Raw genomic sequence first — 19,742 nt, forward strand, 5'->3', positions numbered from 1 at the left:
TTCTTCACTTTGGGAGGCCAATGCAGGAGGATCACTTGAGCCCAGGAGTTTGAGACCAGCCTGGGCAACATAGTGAGATGCCATCTCTATAAAAAATAAAAACATTATCCAGGTGTGGTGACACATGCATGTAGTTCCAGTTACTCAGGAGGGTGAGGTGGGAGGATCGCTTGAGCCTTGGAGGTGGAGGCTGCAGTGAGGTGTGATCACACCACTGCACTCCAGCCTGCGTGACAGAGTGAGACCTTGTCTCAAAAAAAAAAAAAAAATTATTTCCCTCATAAAGCCTACATTTAAGATGAGTTAAGTGGAAAATAAAAGAAGTAAATGAGTAAAATAGATGATATACTAGATGATAATAATTACTATGGGAAAAAATAAATTAGGGAAGGGGAAAACAAGTGTCTAGGGATAAGGGAGGGAATTGAACGTTTAAATAAGGTGGCCAGAAAAGTGTTCCTTGAGTAGGCGATATTTGAGCAAAGGGTTGGAGGAGGCGAAGGAGTGAGTGTCAAAGCTCACTAGGGGATGGGCCACCTCACAGAGGGAACAGCCAGGGCAAGGACTCTAGTGTCTGGGAGATGCTGAAGGGCCAGAAGCCAGGTTGGCAAGAAAGGAGAGATTGCAGGGTCAAGGAGGCCAAAATGCGGGTAAATTGGCGAAGGGTGTGGTGGGCTGAATAATGACTTCCAAGATGTCCACATTGTAATCCTCAGAATGTGGAATGTGTTACCTTACCTGGCAGAAGGGACTTTGCTGATGTGGTTAGGACTTGAGATGGGGAGATTATCCTGGACTATCAGAGTGGGCCAATATAATCACGAGGGTTTTTATAAATGAAAGAAGGAGGCAAGAGATCCAGTGAGAGAAGGAGATGGGAAGGTGGAAGCCGAGATGGCAAGAGGAGAGATGCCAGGAAAGGGCCAGAAGCTAAAGAATGCGGGCAGCTTCTACAAGCTAGAAAACGCAAGGAAAGAGATTCTCCCTGAGGATCCCCCAAGTCAAAAAAGCACAGCTCTGCTGACACCTTGATTTTATGAGTGCTGACCTCCAGAATGGTAAAATAATAAGTATGTGTTGCTTTAAGCCACTAAATTTGGGGTAATTTGTTACAGAAGCCATAGGAAACTAATAGAAACTAAAGTAAGAGGGAGGGGAACAGATCCTGTGTTTTGATAAAGTGAGAAATTTTTTAAAATTTGCCTTATTTTTTTGGCCGGGCGCGGTGGCTCAAGCCTGTAATCCCAGCACTTTGGGAGGCTGAGACAGGCGGATCACGAGGTCAGGAGATCGAGACCATCCTGGCTAATACGGTGAAACCCCGTCTCTACTAAAAAAATACAAAAAAAAACCAGCCGGGCGAGGTGGCGGGCGCCTGTGGTCCCAGCTACTCAGGAGGCTGAGGCAGAAGAATGGCGTGAACCCGGGAGGCGGAGCTTGCAGTGAGCTGAGATCCGGCCACTGCACTCCAGCCTGGGCGACAGAGCGAGACTTCGTCTAAAAAAAAAAAAAAAAAAAAAAAATTTGCCTTATTTTTATTGCAAGTATAAAAATGCCCATCATAAACTCTTCTGAAGTGTTTATTGTTTTGAATACATAATCCTAAAACATTATTTAACATGAAGCAATTTAAATCTCTTGAGCAAAGCTTTCAAATATTTTCCCCTTTGATACATAAGAATCTGTTCTCCCCATAAGCATATTATCCAGGCATGACTAGATAATTTAAGTAAATATTAATCTATGTTTATCCTTCCAGTGTTTTCCCCTATTTCATGGAGCTGGTCAGGATGGTAGGAGCTCTACCATCCTGTAAGTGCTGAGGAGAGGTTGCTAAAGCCCAGGGCTGTAGATCTACTGAGAGGTCATACGTGGGGTTTGGGGAAAGGGTGAGTGGAGGGAGGGGAAGCTTCAGATGTAGAGGCTTCTGAGGACTCTAACATATAAGAAAGAAATAGCTTTTGCATTTTTGGCACCTTAATGGAGATTCTAACCTGATAGGGAATGGAGGCCAGTGCTTTGGGCTGAAGGGAGTTGCTGCTCTGCAGGGGTGGGGAGAGGAGTATCTTCCTAGAGACCCAGAGGGGCTGAGCATGGGGTGGGGTGCGTGTGGACAGTATTTTGCAGCCAAAGGATACAGCAGGAGGATGGACCCTAAATGCCTTTATAGGATGTGGAAGGTCTCTGGGGGACCTCCACCTGCCTTGGTCCATGGAACAGACGTGGGAGGAATGTCTTAGAAGTTATCCAGAGAAGCAGTGATTGACAGACAGAGAAGAACTAGTCTTCACCAGCTGCCTCCTGTAGGGAGAGCAGTGACTTGGAGTCTAGGTCTCTGGCCCATATTGCAGGCCCTATATAAGCTACTGGGGATCTTATACCATTCTAGGAAGGGGGCGCTTAACACCTGCTACAACTCTGTCATTCAGTAGATGCCATGCAGACCAAACTTTGCTTCCAGATAGTTGAGACATTGTGTGGTTTAAATGAGGGGAGTGGCAATTGGGAAGCTGAGTCTTATTCCTGCCTCACTCACCAAACAGCTAAGTGACACTGATTAGACCCTTAATTATAGGGGCCTCATTTCCTCTCCTCTGTCAGGGAGAAAGACCAAGACATAAGGTTTTTTTTTTTGTTTTTTGTTTTTTTTTTTTTTGAGACGCAGTCTCATTCTGTCACGCAGGCCAGAGTGCAGTGGCACCATCTCGACTCCCTGCAACCTCTGTATCCTGGATTCAAGCAATTCTCCCACCTCAGCTTCCTGAGTAACTGGGACTACAGGTGTGCATGGCCATGCCTGGCTAATTTTTTGTATTTTTAGTAGAAACGGGGTTTCACTACGTTGGCCAGGCTGGTCTCGAATTCCTGACCTCAGGTGATCTGTCCACCTCTGCCTCCCAAAGTGCTGGGATTATAGGTATGAGCCACCGTACCCAGCCCAGAACTGCAAAATTTTGAGCTGAATGGAAGAATTCTGTTATATTCTTTTTCTACCAACAAACCCAACCTAAAGCAAAGCAGGTCAAGCCAATAAACAAACAGCAGCAGCAACACAGAAGAGATAGGATAAAGTATCTTTGAAATGTGCAGTGTCATCCAAGAGGTACCACAAAATATGGAGGAAAAAAATCATGTAGGGACAGTTTAGAAAAAATGAGATTCAATAACAAAGTTGTCACCAAGTCTCATAAAATCCATGGATTCATAATACTTCTGATATGCCGTAGGTATCTGAGATGGCAGTGTAGACAGGGAGAACTATTTCAGAGGATGCTGTCTTGAATAGGATATGAAGAAAAATGTTTCAAGTGGCAAAATTTCATAGCTTGGGAAAATAATTGGCTTTGAGTAGAAAATATGATCCTTTTGTAGAGCCTCAGCTTTCGGCTTCTAGAATTACATCGCTGTCAGTCATTGCTCCAGACTGCCTGAAGACAGTGATTTCACACGGCAAACTTGGACTAGCATATTGGAGCCCAGTGCTCTGGGTGTTAGCAAAAGCTTTGGTATTCAAATGTTGCTGCCAAGAGATTTCAAGGTTATATTAGGAGTTGCAAAATTCTAGAGCTGTGTAGATATTATGCAAAGCACAGTGAAGAAATATGCCTTAATGTTTTGACCAAATATTGATACTGAAACCATATATATGATGGAATTTGAATTATTCTTTTCTAAGTTAATTACTTCAAGGCTCTAAGAAGGAATTAAACAGAGCCACCATCACTGGAGCCACCGAGCACTGGTGTCGGCTCTTGTTGCATGGACCTGGGAGTAGCTGGTCTGTTATCTCTGGATTCAATTCTGATCTCCCTGTCTAGTCTTGCTGCCCCCAGATAGCTGTTTCCTGGTCACTCCCCTGCGGACCATGCCCAGCTCAGTTCCCTATCCCATGCTTTGTCAGAACTCAAGTCTTCCCATTTTGTAGTGTTATTTGTTCTGGATTTTGAGGGGCTAGTACAGTCTACAAATTAGAAAGGTCGCATACCCCTGGGATCTCGGAACAATGCATTTGCTTAACTGCAGAACAGCTCATTCTCCGTGCCTACTCTCTCAGATAACATCCAAAGGCAAATATTTGCTTCAATTATAGACTCCTCGATTATTTTAACGATACTTTATTCATTTTACTAGCCAAAACTCAGTAATCAAGATAAATATTTCAATGCAATATTTTCTTAAAATAAAAATTAATACCCCCAATCCATGATAAACAAAATATCAGCATTTTAAATAGAGATGAGATCAGTGTTAGTGTCCTTTCTCTTACCTCTGGCTCTCCTAAGGCATGGCACAATAGTGTCATTGTGACAACGTGTATTGTTTTCTTACACCACTTCTGGCACCAAATTTGTTTTTTTCTTTAACATCAAATAATTATAGTTTTCCACACCAATTCTCAGCACCATTTGGTGTCCAATAATTTAATTCAATTCTGACATGAACTCCAGGAGTTAGTGCAGACCCCATAGGTGAAGGGCTCAGTCCTACAAGACTGCCCCCACTTTAAATGCCAGTCACAAATAGAGCACCCAGGCTACTCCCACTTCTGTCCACCAACTGTCAATTTGGGGGTCCCCACGACTCCTTCCTCAGGTTTCTTAAATCACCAGAATGATTCAGAGAACTCAGAAGAGCTCTTTACTTACTATTACTGGTTTACTATAAAGGATACAACCCAGGAGCAGCCAAATGGAAGAGACACATAGGGCAAGGTTTGGGGGCTATAGGGTACAGAGTTTCCAAGTCTTCTCAGAGCATCTCAATGCCTCGATGCCTTCATTAATCTGGAAGCTCCCTAAACCCCATCGTTTGTGGGTTTTTATAAAGTTTTCATTTTGTAGACATACTTGAAAATCACTGGCCACTGGTAATTGAAGTCAACCTTAAGGCCCTCTCTCCACCCTGAAGGTCTGGGAATAGGGCTCAAAGTTCTAACCCTGTAATCACATAGTTGTTTCCTCTGGTGACTAGTCCCCAGACTGAAACTATTTAGGGGCCAACCAAAATTTACCTCATTAGGATAAACTCAAGTGTTGTTGAAAGGGGCTCATTATGAATAACAAAGGATGCGCCTATGAGTCAGGAAACTCCAAAGGCTTTATAAAGAAGCTCTGTGCCAGAAATGCAGGTACAAAAGCCAATATATATTATTTATTATACCACACTATCTTTATTTAAAATTTTGAGTTTTTCATATATTTTCCCACTATTTTTGGTATTTTAAATATCACATTAAAATATTTTAATTGCAAAAATCTTCTCCCATTCTGTAGGTTGCCTTTTCGCTCTGATGGTAGTTTCTTTTGCTGTGCAGAAACTCTTTAGTTTAATTAGATCCTATTTGTCAATTTTGGCTTTTGTTGCCATTGCTTTTGGTGTTTTAGACATGAAGTCCTTGCCCATGCCTATGTCCTGAATGGTATTGCCTAGGTTTTCTTCTAGGGTTTTTATGGTTTCAGGTCTAACATTTAAGTCTCTAATCCATCTTGAATTAATTTTTGTATAAGGAGTAAGGAAAGGATCCAGTTTCAGCTTTCTACTTATGGCTAGCCAGTTTTCCCAGCACCATTTATTAAATAGGGAATCCTTCCCCTATTTCTTGTTTTTGTCAGGTTTGTCAAAGATCAGATGGTTGTAGATGTGTGGTATTATTTCTGAGGGCTCTGTTCTGTTCCATTGGTCTATATATCTGTTTTGGTACCAGTACCATGCTGTTTTGGTTACTGTAGCCTTGTAGTATAGTTTGAAGTCAGGTAGCATGATGCCTCCAGCTTTGTTCTTTTGACTTAGGATTGTCTTGGCAATGCAGGGTCTTTTTTGGTTCCATATGAACTTTAAAGCAGTTCTTTCCAATTCTGTGAAGAAAGTCATTGGTAGCTTCATGGGGATGGCATTGAATCAATAAATTACCTTGGGCAGTATGGCCATTTTCATGATATTGATTCTTCCTATCCATGAGCATGGAATGTTCTTCCATTTGTTTGTGTCCTCTTTTATTTCATTGAGCAGTGGTTTGTAGTTCTCCTTGAAGAGGTCCTTCGCATCCCTTGTAAGTTGGATTCCTAGGTATTTTATTCTCTTTGAAGCAATTGTGAATGGGAGTTCATTCATGATTTGGCTCTCTGTTTGTCTGTTATTGGTGTATAAGAATGCTTGTGATTTTTGCACATTAATTTTGTATCCTGAGACTTTGCTGAAGTTGCTTATCAGCTTAAGGAGATTTTGGGCTGAGACAATGGGGTTTCTAAATATACGATCATGTCATCTGCAAATGGGGACAATGTGACTTCTTCTTTTCCTAATTGAATACCCTTTATTTCTTTCTCTTGCCTGGTATTTACTCATCTGACAAAGGGCTAATATCCAGAACCTACAAAGAACTCAAACAAATTTACAAGGAAAAACAAACAACCCTATTAAAAAGTGGGCAAAGGATATGAACAGACACTTCTCAAAAGAAGACATTTATGCAGCCAACAGAGACATGAAAAAATGTTCATCATCACGAGCCATCAGAGAAATGCAAATCAAAACCACAATAAGATACCATCTCACACCAGTTAGAATGACAATCATTAAAAAGTCAAGAAACAACAGGTACTGGAGAGGATATGGAGAAATAGGAACACTTTTACACTGTTGGTGGGACTGTAAACTCATTCAACCATTGTGGAAAACAGTGTGGCGATTCCTCAAGGATCTATAATTAGAAATACCATTTGACCCAGCCATCCCATTACTGGGTATATACCCAAAGGGTTATAAATCATGCTGCTATAAAGACACATGCACACATATGTTTATTGAGGCACTATTCACAATAGTGAACACTTGGAACCAACCCAAATGCCCATCAATGATAGACTGGATTAAGAAAATGTGGCACATATACACCATGGAATACTATACAGCCATAAAAAAGGATGAGTTCGTGTCCTTTGTAGGGACATGGATGCAACTGGAAACCATCATTCTCAGCAAACTATCGCAAGAACAGAAAACCAAACACTGCATGTTTTCACTCATAGGTGGGAATTGAACAATGAGATCACTTGGACACAGGAAGGGGGACATCACACACCGAGGCCTGTTGTGGAGTTGGGGGAGGAGGGAGGGATAACATTAGGAGATATACCTAATGTAAATGACGAGTTAATGGGTGTAGCACACCAACATGGCACATGTATACATATGTAACAAACCTGCATATTGTGCACATGTACCCTAGAACATAAAGTATAATAAAAAAATAAAATATTTTAATTGACAAAAAATAATTATACATATTTATGGGGTACATGGTGATGTTTCAATACATACAATGTATAGTGATCAGATTAGGATAATGAGCATACCCATCATCTCAAACATTTATAATTACCTTGGGTTGGGAACATTCAATATCCTCCTGCTAGCTATTTGAAACTATATATTACTGTTGGCTATAGTCACCCTACAGTGCTAAAGAGCCCTGGAATTCATTCCTCCTATCTAGCTGTAATTTTGTATCCTTCAGCAAATCTCTCCCTTTCCCCAACTTCCCCTTTCCTTTCCAGCCTGTAGTATTTTCTGTTCTACTTTTTACTTCAATGGAATAAACGTTTTTTAGCTTCCACGCATAAGAACAAGTCGTGTTTAACTCTCTGTTCCTGGCTTATTTCATGTAACGTAATGTCTTCCAGTTTCATTTATGTTACTGCGAATGACAGGATTTCGTTCTTTATGACTGAATAGTATATTTTCTTTATCCATTCATCTTATTGGACAACTAGATTGATTCTGTATCTTGGCTATTGTGAGTAGCTCTGTAACAAACATGAGGGTGCAGATGTCTCTTCAATATAATGATTTCCTTTTCTTTGGATAAATGCCCAGTAGTGGGATTACTGGATCATACGGTGTTTTTATCTGCAGGTTTTGAGGGACCTTCCCACTGTTTTTCGTAGTGACTATGCTAGTTTACATTCTTACCAACAGTGCATAAGGGATCCCTTTTATTTGCATCCTTGCCAACATTTTTTTTTTTTTTTGTCTTTTTGATAATGGTCATCCCAGTCAGGGTGAGATGATACCCCATCATGGTTTGATTTGCAGTTCCCTTCTAATTAGTGATAACAATCTTTTTTTCATATATTATTTAGCTGTTTGTGTTCTTTTGAGAAATGTCTGTTCAGATCATTTGCACATTTTCTAGTTGCATTGTTTGTGGGTTTTTTTTTTTTTTTTTTTTTTTTTTTGCTATTGAGATGTTTGAGTTCCTTGCATATTTTGGATATTAATCCCTGTCAGGTGAATAGTTTGAAAATATCTTGTCCCATCCTGTAGATTATTTTTTCAATATGTGAATTGTTTCTTTTGCTTTGCATAAGCTTTTTAGTTTGATATAATTCCATTTGCTTATTTTTGCTTTTGTTGTCTATGTTTTCTGGAAGTGTTTATAAAATCTTTCCCAAATTCAAGTCCTGAAGCATTTCCCCTATGTTTTCTTCTAGTAATTTTATAGGTTTGGGTCTTACAGTTACGTCTTTGGTCCAGTTTGAGTTAATTTTGGTATAAGGTTAGAGGTAGCAGGTCTAGTTTTATTCTCTGCATATGGATATCCAGTTTTCCCAGCATTATTTATTGAAGAGACTGTCCTTTCCCCAATGCATGTTCTTGGTGACTTTGTAAAAAATCAGTTGGCTGTAGATATGTGGATTATCTTCTGAGTTCTCTATTCTGCTCCATTGTTTTATGTATCCTTTTATGCTGTTTTAGTTACTACAGCTTTGCAGTATATTTTGAAGTCTGGTAGTGTCATATCTCCAACTTCGTTCTTGTTGCTCAGGATTTCTTTGGCTACTTGGGGTCTTTCATGGTTCCTTACAAATTTTAGGACTTTTTTTTTTCTATTTCTGTGAAGAATGTCCTTTTTATTTTCGTAGGGATTTTAATGACTTTATAGATTGGTTTGGATAGTATTGTCATTCTAACAATATTACTTCTTTCAATCCGTGAGCACGGGACGAGGATTTTAAGTCCTTAGCTGAATTTATTTTTAGTTTTTTTTTGTTTCTGTTTTTGCTATTATAAATAGGATTGTCTTCTTGATTTCTTTTTCAGCTAACTTGTTCATGTTTAAAAATACTACTAATTTTTGTATATTAATATTATATTTGTATATTAATTTTGTATTCTTAAACTTTATTAAATTTATTTATCAATTTTGAGAGTTTTTTTGTCAAGTGTTAGGTCTTTCTGTATATAAAAGATCATGTCATCTACAAACAGGGACAATTTGACTTCCTCCTTCCCAGTTTGGAAGCCTGTTATTTCTCTTGCTTAATTGCTGTGGCTAGAATACCCAGTACTATGTTGAAAAAGAGTGGTGAGAGTCAACATCCTGGTTTTGTTCCAGTTTTTAAAGGACAGGCTGAAAGCTTTCCCTCAATCTATAAGATATTAGCTGTGGGTATGTCATTTATGACTTTTATTATTTTGAGGTACTTTCCTTCTATTCCTAATAAGAGTTTTTTTTTTGTTGTTTTGTTTTGTCTTATGATGGAGGAATGTTGAATTTTATCAAAACCTTTTCTGTATCTATTGCATGATTATATGACTTTGGCCTTCATTGGATTGATGTGATATGACATTTGTGGATTGGTATATCTTGAACCATCCTTGCATTCCTGGGATGAATCCTGCTTGACTATAATGTATTACCTTTTTGATGTGTTGTTAGATTCAATATGATAGTATTTTGTTAAGGATTTTCTTATCTGTGTTCATTAGGGATTTCGGTCTGTAGTTTTCTTTTGTTGTTGTGTCCTTGTCTGGTTTTGGTATTAGGATTATGCTCACCTTATAGAATGAGGAGGAATTCCGTCTGCTTTAATTTTTTGAAATATTTTGGAAAATTGGTATTAATTCTTCTTTAAAGGATCAGAAGAATTTAGCTGTGAAGCCATCCAATTCTGAACTTTTCTTTGTTGGAAGACATTTTATTACTGAGTAAATCTCATTGCTTATTATAAGTCTGTTCAGGTTTTCTATTTCTTCTTGTTTCAGTCTTAGTAGGTTGTATGCACCCAAGAATTTATTTACTTCCTCTAGGTTTTCAAGTTTATTGTCATATAGTTGTTCATCATAGTCTCTAATGATCATTTGTATTTTTTTAATCTGGTTTTATTTATTTGAGTCTTAGCTATTTTTTTCTTAGTTAACCTAGGTTGTGATTTATTGATTTTGTGTATCTTTTCAAAAAACTGACTTTTTGTTTCATTCATCTGTGTTTTTTTTTAGTTTCATCTTTGTGTATTTTCTGTTATTTATTTCTCTTGCGTATTGCTCTGGCTAGAATATCCAGTACTATGTTGAATAAGTGTGGTGAGAGTTGACATCCTTGTCTTGTTCTGGTCTTAAAGGAAACATTGAAAGATTTTCTGTAAGATATTAGCTATACATTTGTCACTTTGATATTAATATTAAATTGATCTTTAATTTAATCTTTACTATTTCTTTCCTCTACTAATTTGGAGTTTGGTTTGGTCGTGCTTTCCTAGTCTCTTTGTCCATTGTTAGGTAGGTTGTTTATTTGAAATCTTTCTAGTTTTGATATAGGCATTTTTGCTCTAAACTTGCCTCTTACTACTGCTTTTCCTGTGTCCCATAGATTTTGGTATGTTGTGTTTCTATTTTCTTTTGTTTCAAGGAATTTTTAAATTTCATTCTTAATTTCTTCCATTACCAATTGATCATTCAGGAATACATTGCTTAATTTCATGTATTGGTATAGTTTCAAATGTTACTTTTGTTATTGATGTTTAGTTTTATTCCCTTGTGGTCAGATGAAACATTTGATGTGACTTTGACTTTTTAAAGCTTTTTAAGACTTCTTTTGTGTCCTAACATAATGGTCAGTCTTGGAGAATGTTTCATGTGCTGATGAAAAGACTGACTGCTCTGCAGCTGTTGGGTGAAATGTTCTGTAAAGGTCTGTTAGGTCTGTTTGGTCTATGGTGCAGTCTAAATATGATATTTCCTTGTTGATTTTCCATCTAGCTGATCTGTCCAATGCTGAAAATGGGGTGTTGGAATCCTCAATTATTAATATATTGAAGTCTATCTCTCTCTGTAGATCTAATAATATTTGTTTTATATATCTGAGAGCTCCAGTATTTGGTGCATGTATATTTATTGTTATATTCTCTTGCTGGATTGATTCTGTTATTATGTATACAATGTCCTTCTTTGTCTCTCTTTACTGCTTTCAACTTGAAGTCTGTTTTGTCTGATATAAGTATAGCTATTCTTGCTCACTTTTGGCTTCAATTTGCATCAAATATCTGTTTCCATCCTTTCATTTTTCAGTCTATGTGTGTCTTTACAGGTGAGGTGTGTTTCTTGTAGACAGCATATTTTTGGGGGGAGACCTTGTATTTTTATCCATTTAACCAGTCAGTCTCTTTTAAGTGGGGGAATTTAAGCCATTTGCATTCAATGTTATTGTTGCCAGGTGAGGACTTCTGCCATTTTATTGATTGTATTCTGGTTTTTTAATATATTCTTTGCTCCTTTCTCTCTTATTGTTTATTTTTGAGGTTGAGTGGTTTTCAGTAGTGACAAGTTTTGATTCCTTTTTCTTTTTCCTTTATGTATCAGCTCTACCAGGGAGTGATATAGTTTGGATATTTTTTCCCACTGAGATCTCTTGTTGAATTGTAATCCCCAGTGTTGAAGGTGGGGTCTGGTGGGAGATGTTTGGGTCATGGGGGTAGATCCCTTATGTTTTGGTGATGTCCTTGTAACAGTGAGTACTCACAAGGTCTGGTTGTTTAAGTGTATGGCACTTCCCCTCTACTTTCTGGATTGCTCCTGCTTTTGCCATGTGATGTGCCTGCTCCCTCTTCACCTTCTACCATTATTGACAGCTCTCTGAGGCTTCATCAGAAGTTGAGCAGATGCCAGGACCATGCCTCCTGTAAAGTCTGCAGAACTGTGAGGCAATTAAACCTCTTTTCTTTATATATTACTGTCTCAGGTATTTCTTTATAGCAATGCAAGAATGGCTTAACACATAAAATTGGTACCAGCAGTGGAACATTGCTGTGTCAGGTCTCTGAGCCCAAGGTAAGCCATCATAACCCCTGTGACCTGCATGTATACATCCAGAGGGCCTGGAGCAACTGAAGAACCATAAAAGATGACATTCCACCATGGTGATTTGTTCCTGCCCCACCCCAACTAATTAATCGACCTTGTGACATTCCTCCCCTGTACAATGAGTCTCATAATCTCCCCATCCTGCACGTTGTGACCCCTGCCCCTGCCTGCAAGAGATAACCACCTTTAACTGTAATTTTCGACTACCTACCCAAATCCTATAAAACTGCCCCACCCCTATCTCCCTTGGCTAACTCCATTTTTGGACTCAGCCTGCCTGCAACCAGGCGATTAAAAAGCTTTATTGCTCACACAAAGCCTGTTTGGTGGTCTCTTCACATGGATTCGCATGACGTTTGGTGCTGAAGACCTGGGACAGGGGGACTCCTTTGGGGGACGGGTCCCCTGTCCTCACCCTCTCTTCCTGAGGAGATCCACCTACAACCTCGGGTCCTCAGAACAGCCCAAGGAACATCTTACCAATTTTAAATTGGGTAAGCAGCCTCTTTTTATTCTCTTCTCCAACCTCTCTCGCTATCCTTCCACCCTTCAATCTCTCCCTTCCTTAATTTCAGTTCCTTTCCCTTTCTTGTAGAGACAGAGGAGATGCGTTTTATCTGTGAACTCAAAACTCCTGCACTGGTTGTGGAATCGAAAAGATAGTCTTCCTTTGGTGTCTGATCACTGCGGGGATGCCTGCCTGATTATTCACCCACATTCAAGATGTGTCTGATCACCGCATGGATGCCTGCCTTGTTCCTTCACCTTGGTGGCAAGTACCACCTCCCCTGGGTGGCACATACCACCTCCCTCCCTCTATGTCTCTACCCTCTCTTTTCTCTAAATTTACCTAAAGTTGGAGGGCAACTTTTCACCCTCCATTCCTCTTTCTTCTCCCTTAGCCTGTGTTCCAAAAAACTTAAAACATCTTCAACTCTCACCTGATCTAAAACCTAAGCCTCTTATTTTCTTCTGTAACACCGCTTGGCCCCAGTACAAACTTGACAATGGTTCTAAATGGCCAGAAAACGACACTTTTAATTTCTCCATCCTAAAAGATCTAGATAATTTTTGTCGTAAAATGGGCCATTTGGTCTGAGGTGCCTGATGTCCAGGCATTCTTTTACATATTGGTCCCTCCCTAGTATCTGCTCCCAATGTGACTCATACCAAATCTTTCTTTTTTCACTCCTGTCTGTTCCTTCAGTCTCCACCCCAAGCTCTGAGTCCTTTGAATCCTCCTTTTCTATGGACCTATCTGGCCTCTCCCCTCCTCCCCAGGCTGCTCCTCGCCAGGCCGAGCCAGGTCCCAATTCTTCCTCAACCTCCACTTCCCCACCCTATAATCCTTCTATCACCTCCCCTCCTCACACCCGGTCCAGCTTATAGTTTTGCTCCATGACTAGCCCTCCCAACAATTTCCTTTTAGAGAGGTGACTGAGGCTGAAGGTATAGTCAAGGTTAATTCTCCTTTTCGTTATCCAACCTCTCCCAAATCAGTTAGCATTTAGGATCTTTTTCATCAACTATAAAAACCCAGCCCAGTTCATGGCCCATTTGGCAACAATCCTTAGATGCTTTACTGCTCTGGCCCCAGAGGGACCAGAAGGCCGTCTTATTCTCAATATGTATTTTATTACCCAATCTGCTCCTGTCATTAGAAAAAGCTCCAAAAATTAGATTCCAGTCCTCAAACCCCACAACAGGATTTAATTAACCTCGCCTTCAAGGTGTACAATAATAGAGAAGAGGCAGTCAAGCAACAACATATTTCTGAGTTGCAATTACTTGCCTCTGCTGTGAGAGAAACCCCAGTCACATCTACAGCACACAAGAACTTCAAAACACCTAAACCACAGTGGCCAGGCATTCCTCCAGGACCTCCTCCCCCAGGATCTTGCTTCAAGTGCTGGAAATCTGGCCACTGGGCCAAGGAATGCCCACAGCCCAGGATTCCTCCTAAGCTATGTCCCATCTGTGTGGGACCCCACTGGAAATCAGACTACTTGCCCGGCAGCCACTGCCAGAGCTCCTGGAACTCTAGCCCAAGCCTCTCGGATTGATTCCTTTCCAGGTCTTCTCAGCTTAGTGGCTGAAAACTGACACTGCTCAATCACCTCAGAAGCCTCCTGGACCATCATAGATGCTTTGGGTAATTTTTACAATGGAGGGTAATTCCTTCCCTTCTTAATCAATACGGAGGCTACCCACTCCACATTACCTTCCTTTCAAGGGCCTGTTTCCCTTGCCTCCGTAACTGTTGCGGGTATTGACGGTCAGGCTGCTAGACCCCTTAAAACTCCCCTATGCTGGTGCCAACTTGGACAACATTCTTTTATGCACTCTTTTTCAGTTATCCCCACCTGCCCAGTTCCCTTATTAGGTCAAGAAATTTTAACTAAACTCTCTGTTTCTCTGACTATTCCTGGACTACAGACACATCTCATTGCTGCCCTTCTCCCCAACCCAAAGCCTCCTTTGTGTCCTCCTCTTATATCTGCCAACTTCAACTCACAAGTATGGGACACCTCTACTCCCTCCCTGGCAACCAATCACATGCCCATTACTATCCCATTAAAACCTAATCACCCTTACCTGCTCAACACCAGTATCCCATCCCACAACAGGCTTTAAGGGACTAAAGCCTGTTATCACCCATCTGTTACAACATGGCCTCTTAAAGCCTACAAATTCTCCTTATAACTCCCCTATCCTACCCGTCCAGAAACCAGACAAGTCTTACAGGTTGGTTCAGGATCTTTGCCTTATTAATCAAATTGTCCTTCCCATACATCCTATAGTGCCAAACACATACACCCCCCTATCTTCAATACCCCCTTCCACAATTCACTATTCCATTCTTGATCTTAAAGATGCTTTTTTCACTATTCCCCTGCACCCCTGGTCCAAGCCTCTCTGCTTTTACCTGGACTGACCCTGACTTCCATCAGTCCCAGCAGCTTATCTGGGCTACACTGCCACAAGGCTTCAGGGACAGCCCTCATTACTTCAGCCAAGCTCTTTCTCATGATTTACTTTCTTTCCACCCCTCTGCTTCTCAACTTATTCAATATATTGATGACCTTCTACTTTGTAGCCCCTCCTTTGAATCTTCTCAACAAGACACCCTCCTGCTCCTTCAACATTTATGTTCTCCAAGGGATATCATGTATCCCCCTCCAAAGCTCAAATGTCTTCCTCATCCATTACCTACCTCGGCATAATTCTTCATGAAAACATGCGTGTGCTTCCTGCCGGTTATGTCCAGCTGATCTCTCAAACCCCAACCCCTTCTACAAAGCAAGAACTCCTTTCCTTCCAAGACATGGTTGAATACTTTTGCCTTTGGATACCTGGTTTTGCCATCCTAAGGAAACCATTATATAAACTCACAAAGGGAAAACTACCTGACCCCATAGATCCTAAATCCTTTCCCCACTCCTCTTTCTGTTCCTTAAAAACAGCTCTAGAGACTCCTCCCACACTAGCTCTCCCTGACTCATCCCAACCTTTTTCATTACACACAACCAAAGTGCAGGGCTGTGCAGTCAGAATTCTTATACAAGGATCGGTACCACACCCTGTAGCCTTTTTGTCCAAACAACTTGACTTTACTGTTTTAGGCTGGCCCTCATGTCTGCGTGTGGCAGCTGCTGCCACTCTAATACTTTTAGAGGCCCCCCAAATCACAAACTATGCTCAACTCACTCTACAGTTCTCTTAACTTTCAAAATCTATTTTCTTCTTCACACCTGACACATATACTTTCTGCGCCCCCAGCTCCTTCAGCTGTACTCACTCTTTGTTGAGTCTCCCACAATTACCATTGTTCCTCGCCTGGACTTCAGTCTCCCACATTATTCCTGATACCACACCTGATCCCTATGACTGTATCTCTCTAATCTACCTGGCATTCACTCCATTTCCTCATATTTTCTTCTTTCCTGTTCCTCTCCCTGATCACACTTGGTTTATTGATGGCAGTTCCACCAGGCCTAATCACCATTTACCAGCAAAGGCAGGCTATGCTATAAGTATCTTCCACATCTATCATTGAGGCTACCACTCTGCCCCACTCCACTACCTCTCAGCAAGCCAAACTCATTGCCTTAACTCAAGCCCTCACTCTTGCAAAAGGACTGCTTGTCAATATTTATACTGACTCTAAATATGCCTTCCATATCCTGCACCACCATGCTGTTATATGGGCTTAAAGAGGTTTTCTCACTATGCAAGGGTCCTCCATCATTAATGCCTCTTTAATAAAAACTCTCCACAAGGCTGCTTTACTTCCAAAGGAAGCTGGAGTCCTTCCCTGCAAAGGCCGTCAAAGGGCCTCAGACCCCATTGCTCAAGGCAACAATTATGCTGATAAGACAGCTAAAGAAGCAGCCAGTATTCCTACTTCTTTCCCTCACGGCCAGTTTTTCTCCTTCTCATCAGTCACTCCTACTTACTCTCCCATGGAAGTTTCCACCTATCGATCTCTCCCCACTCAAGTCAAATGGTTCTTGAACCAAGGAAAATATCTCCTTCCAGTCTCACAGGACCATTCTATTCTGTCATCCTTTCATAACCTCTTCAATGTAGGTTACAAGCTACTAGTCCATCTCTCAGAACCTCTCATTTCCTTTCCATCATGGAAATTTATCCTTGAGGAAATGACTTCTCAGTGTTCCATCTGCTATTCTACTACTCCTCAAGGATTGTTCAGGCCCCCTCCGTTCCCTACACATCAAGCTCGGGGATTTGCCCCTGCCCAGGACTGGCAAATTGACTTTACTCACATGCTCTGAGCCAGGATACTAAAATACCTCTTGGTCTGGGTAGATACTTTCACTGAATGGGTAGAGGCCTTTCCCACAGCATCTAAGAAGGCCACCATGGTCATTTCTTCCCTTCTGTCAGATGTAATTCTTCAGTTTGGCCGTCCCACCTCTATATAGTCCAATAATCGACTGGCCTTTATTAGTCAAATCACCCAAGCAGTTTCTCAGGCTCTTGGTATTCAGTGGAACCTTCATACCCCTTAGCATCCTCAATTTTCAGGAAAGGTAGAACGGACTAATGGTCTTTTAAAGACACACCTCACTAAGCTCAGCTGCCAACTTAAAAAGGACTGGACAGTACTTTTGCCTCTTGCCTTTCTCAGAATTAGAGCCTGTCCTTGAGATGCTACAGGGTACAGTCCATTTGAACTTTTATATGGACGCACTTTGTTGCTCAATGCCAACCTCATCCCAGATGTCAGCTCTCTAGGTGACTATCCTCCAGTCCTCCAGAAGGCTAGACAGAAAATTCACCAGGCTGCTAATCTTCTCTTTCCTACTCTACATTCCCAGCCATATGAAGACACCCTAGCTGGACGATCAGTTCTTGTTAAGAATCTGACCCCTCAAACTCTACAACCTCGATGGACCAGACCCTACTTAGTCATCTATAGTACCCCAACTGCTGTCTGCCTGCAGGACCCTCTCCATTCCTGTTCCAGTGACCCCCTCCATATCACTGTTCCAGAATAAAGCTGTATCTGTCAGCCAGCCAGCCTGATCTCTCCTCTTCCTCCTGGAAGCCTCAAGTACTCACCCCTACTTCCCTTAAACTCGCTCACATTTCTGAAGAACAGTAATCACCCTTATGAGCTTAATACATCCCTTCATTCTATTAGGTTTATTCATCCTTACTCTACTTTTTGTAACAGGGCTTTACATAGTCACCCCCACTACTTGGATTGTACCCTAAAAACTTGTCATCCCTACTATCTTCTGTCTAGTCATACTCCTATTCACCATTCCCAACTACTCAAAAATGCCCTGCCCTTATTTACAATGCTAGTTTACACTTTTTCTCTAAACCATCATAATTGATATCTCCTGGTTTTACCTCAAACTGCCACTCTTGACTCCCTCATAGAGTGGGTAGATGATCTTTGCTGACAGGGCATCCTCCAATACTTTCACCCTGATGAAGTCCTATTCTTTACTTTTATACTCACTCTTATTCTGGTTCCCATTCTTATGCCACCCTCTACCTCTCCCCAGCTATCTCCACCACACCGTCAATCTCACTCACTCTCTTGTAGCTCTTTCTTATCCTTTTTTAACAACAATTGCTGACTTTGCATGTCTCTTTGCTCCAAAATCACCGAGGCCTTGACTTACTCACTGCTAAAAAAAAAAAAAAAAAAAAGAGGACTCTATATTTTTTAATGAAGAATGTTGTTTTTACCTAAATCAATCTGGCCTGGTATATAACAACATATTAATAAAAAAAACTCAAGGATAGAGCCCCAAAACTCGCCAACCAAGCAAATAATTGTGCTGAACCCCCTTGGATACTCTCTAATTGGATGTCCTGGGTCCTCCCAATTCTTAGTCCTTTAATACCTGTTTTTCTCCTTCTCTTATTCAGACCTTGTGTCTTCCGTTTAGTTTCTCAATTCATACAAAACCGCATCCAGGCTGTCACCAATCATTCTATATGACAAATGCTCCTTCTAACAACCCCACAATATCACCCCTTACCCCAAAAGCTTTCTTCACTTTAATTTCTCCCTCTCAAGGTTCCCATATCACCTCTAATCCGGCTTGAAGCAGCCCTAAGAAACATTGCCCATTATCTCTCCATACCACCCCTAAAAATTTTGCTGCCCCAGTACTTCACTACTATTTTGTTTTGTTTTTCTTATTAATATAAGAAGACAGGAATGTCAGGCCTGAGCCCAAGCTAAGCCATCATAACTCCTGTGACCTACACGTATACATCCAGAGGGCCTGGAGCAACTGAAGAACCACAAAAGATGACATTCCAGCATTGTGATTTGTTCCTGCCACACCTCAATGAATCAGTCGACCTTGTGACATTCCTCCCCTGGACAATGAGTCTCATGATCTCCCCATCCTGCACCTTGTGATCCCTGCCTCTGCCCACAAGAGATAACCACCTTTAACTGTAATTTTCCACTAGCTACCCAAATCCTATAAAAGTGCCCCACCTCTATCTCCCTTTGCTGACTCTTTTTGGACTCAACCCACTTGCACACAAGTGAAATAAACAGCCTTGCTGCTCACACAAAGCCTATTGGTGAACTCTCTTCACACATACTTACATGACACTATGAAATACCTGAAACTGTGGAGGTGACTTTACAACTGGGTACTGGGCAGAAGTTGCAAGAGTTTGGAAGGCTCACAAGAAGACAGGAAGATGAGGGAAAGTTTGGAACTTCAGAGACTGGTTAAATGGTTGAGACAAAAATTCTGAAGGTGATATAGACAATTGAGTCCAGGCTGCTGAGGTCTCATATGGAGATGAATAAGTTACTGGGAACTGAAGCAAAGGTCACCCTTGTCATGCCTTAGCAAAGACCTTGGCTGTATTGTGTCTATGACCTAGAGATCTGTAGAAATTTAAACTTGAGAGTGATGACCTAGGGGATCTGGTGGAAGAAATCTCTTAGTAGCAAAGTTTTCAAGAAGTTGACTGGTTGCTTCTAACAACCTATACTCAGGTATGGGAGTAAAGAAATGGCTTAAAGTTGGAATTTATATTTAAACATGAAGCAGAGCATAAAATTTTGAAAAATTTGCAGCCTAGCCTTG

General features: G+C 40.9%; 1 long non-coding RNA gene across 4 annotated transcripts in view; it reads left to right on the top strand.

The window, feature by feature from the left end:
- LOC114678188 (uncharacterized) overlaps positions 1–19,216 on the top strand; it is a 215,859-nt gene extending 196,643 nt beyond the window's left edge. For 3 of the 4 annotated variants that reach the window (XR_013417349.1, XR_013417350.1, XR_013417351.1), the window contains 3 exons: positions 11,910–12,635; positions 12,737–12,917; positions 18,846–19,216. This is a non-coding gene — a long non-coding RNA (uncharacterized LOC114678188). Of the gene's footprint in view, positions 1–11,909; positions 12,636–12,716; positions 12,918–18,845 lie in introns of all 4 variants that reach the window. The other variant, XR_013417352.1, reaches the window with a different exon arrangement.
- Positions 19,217–19,742: the final 526 nt, after the last annotated feature.

Source organism: Macaca mulatta, chromosome 5 (assembly GCF_049350105.2).
Source record: "Macaca mulatta isolate MMU2019108-1 chromosome 5, T2T-MMU8v2.0, whole genome shotgun sequence".
Classification (NCBI taxonomy): Eukaryota; Metazoa; Chordata; class Mammalia; order Primates; family Cercopithecidae; genus Macaca; species Macaca mulatta.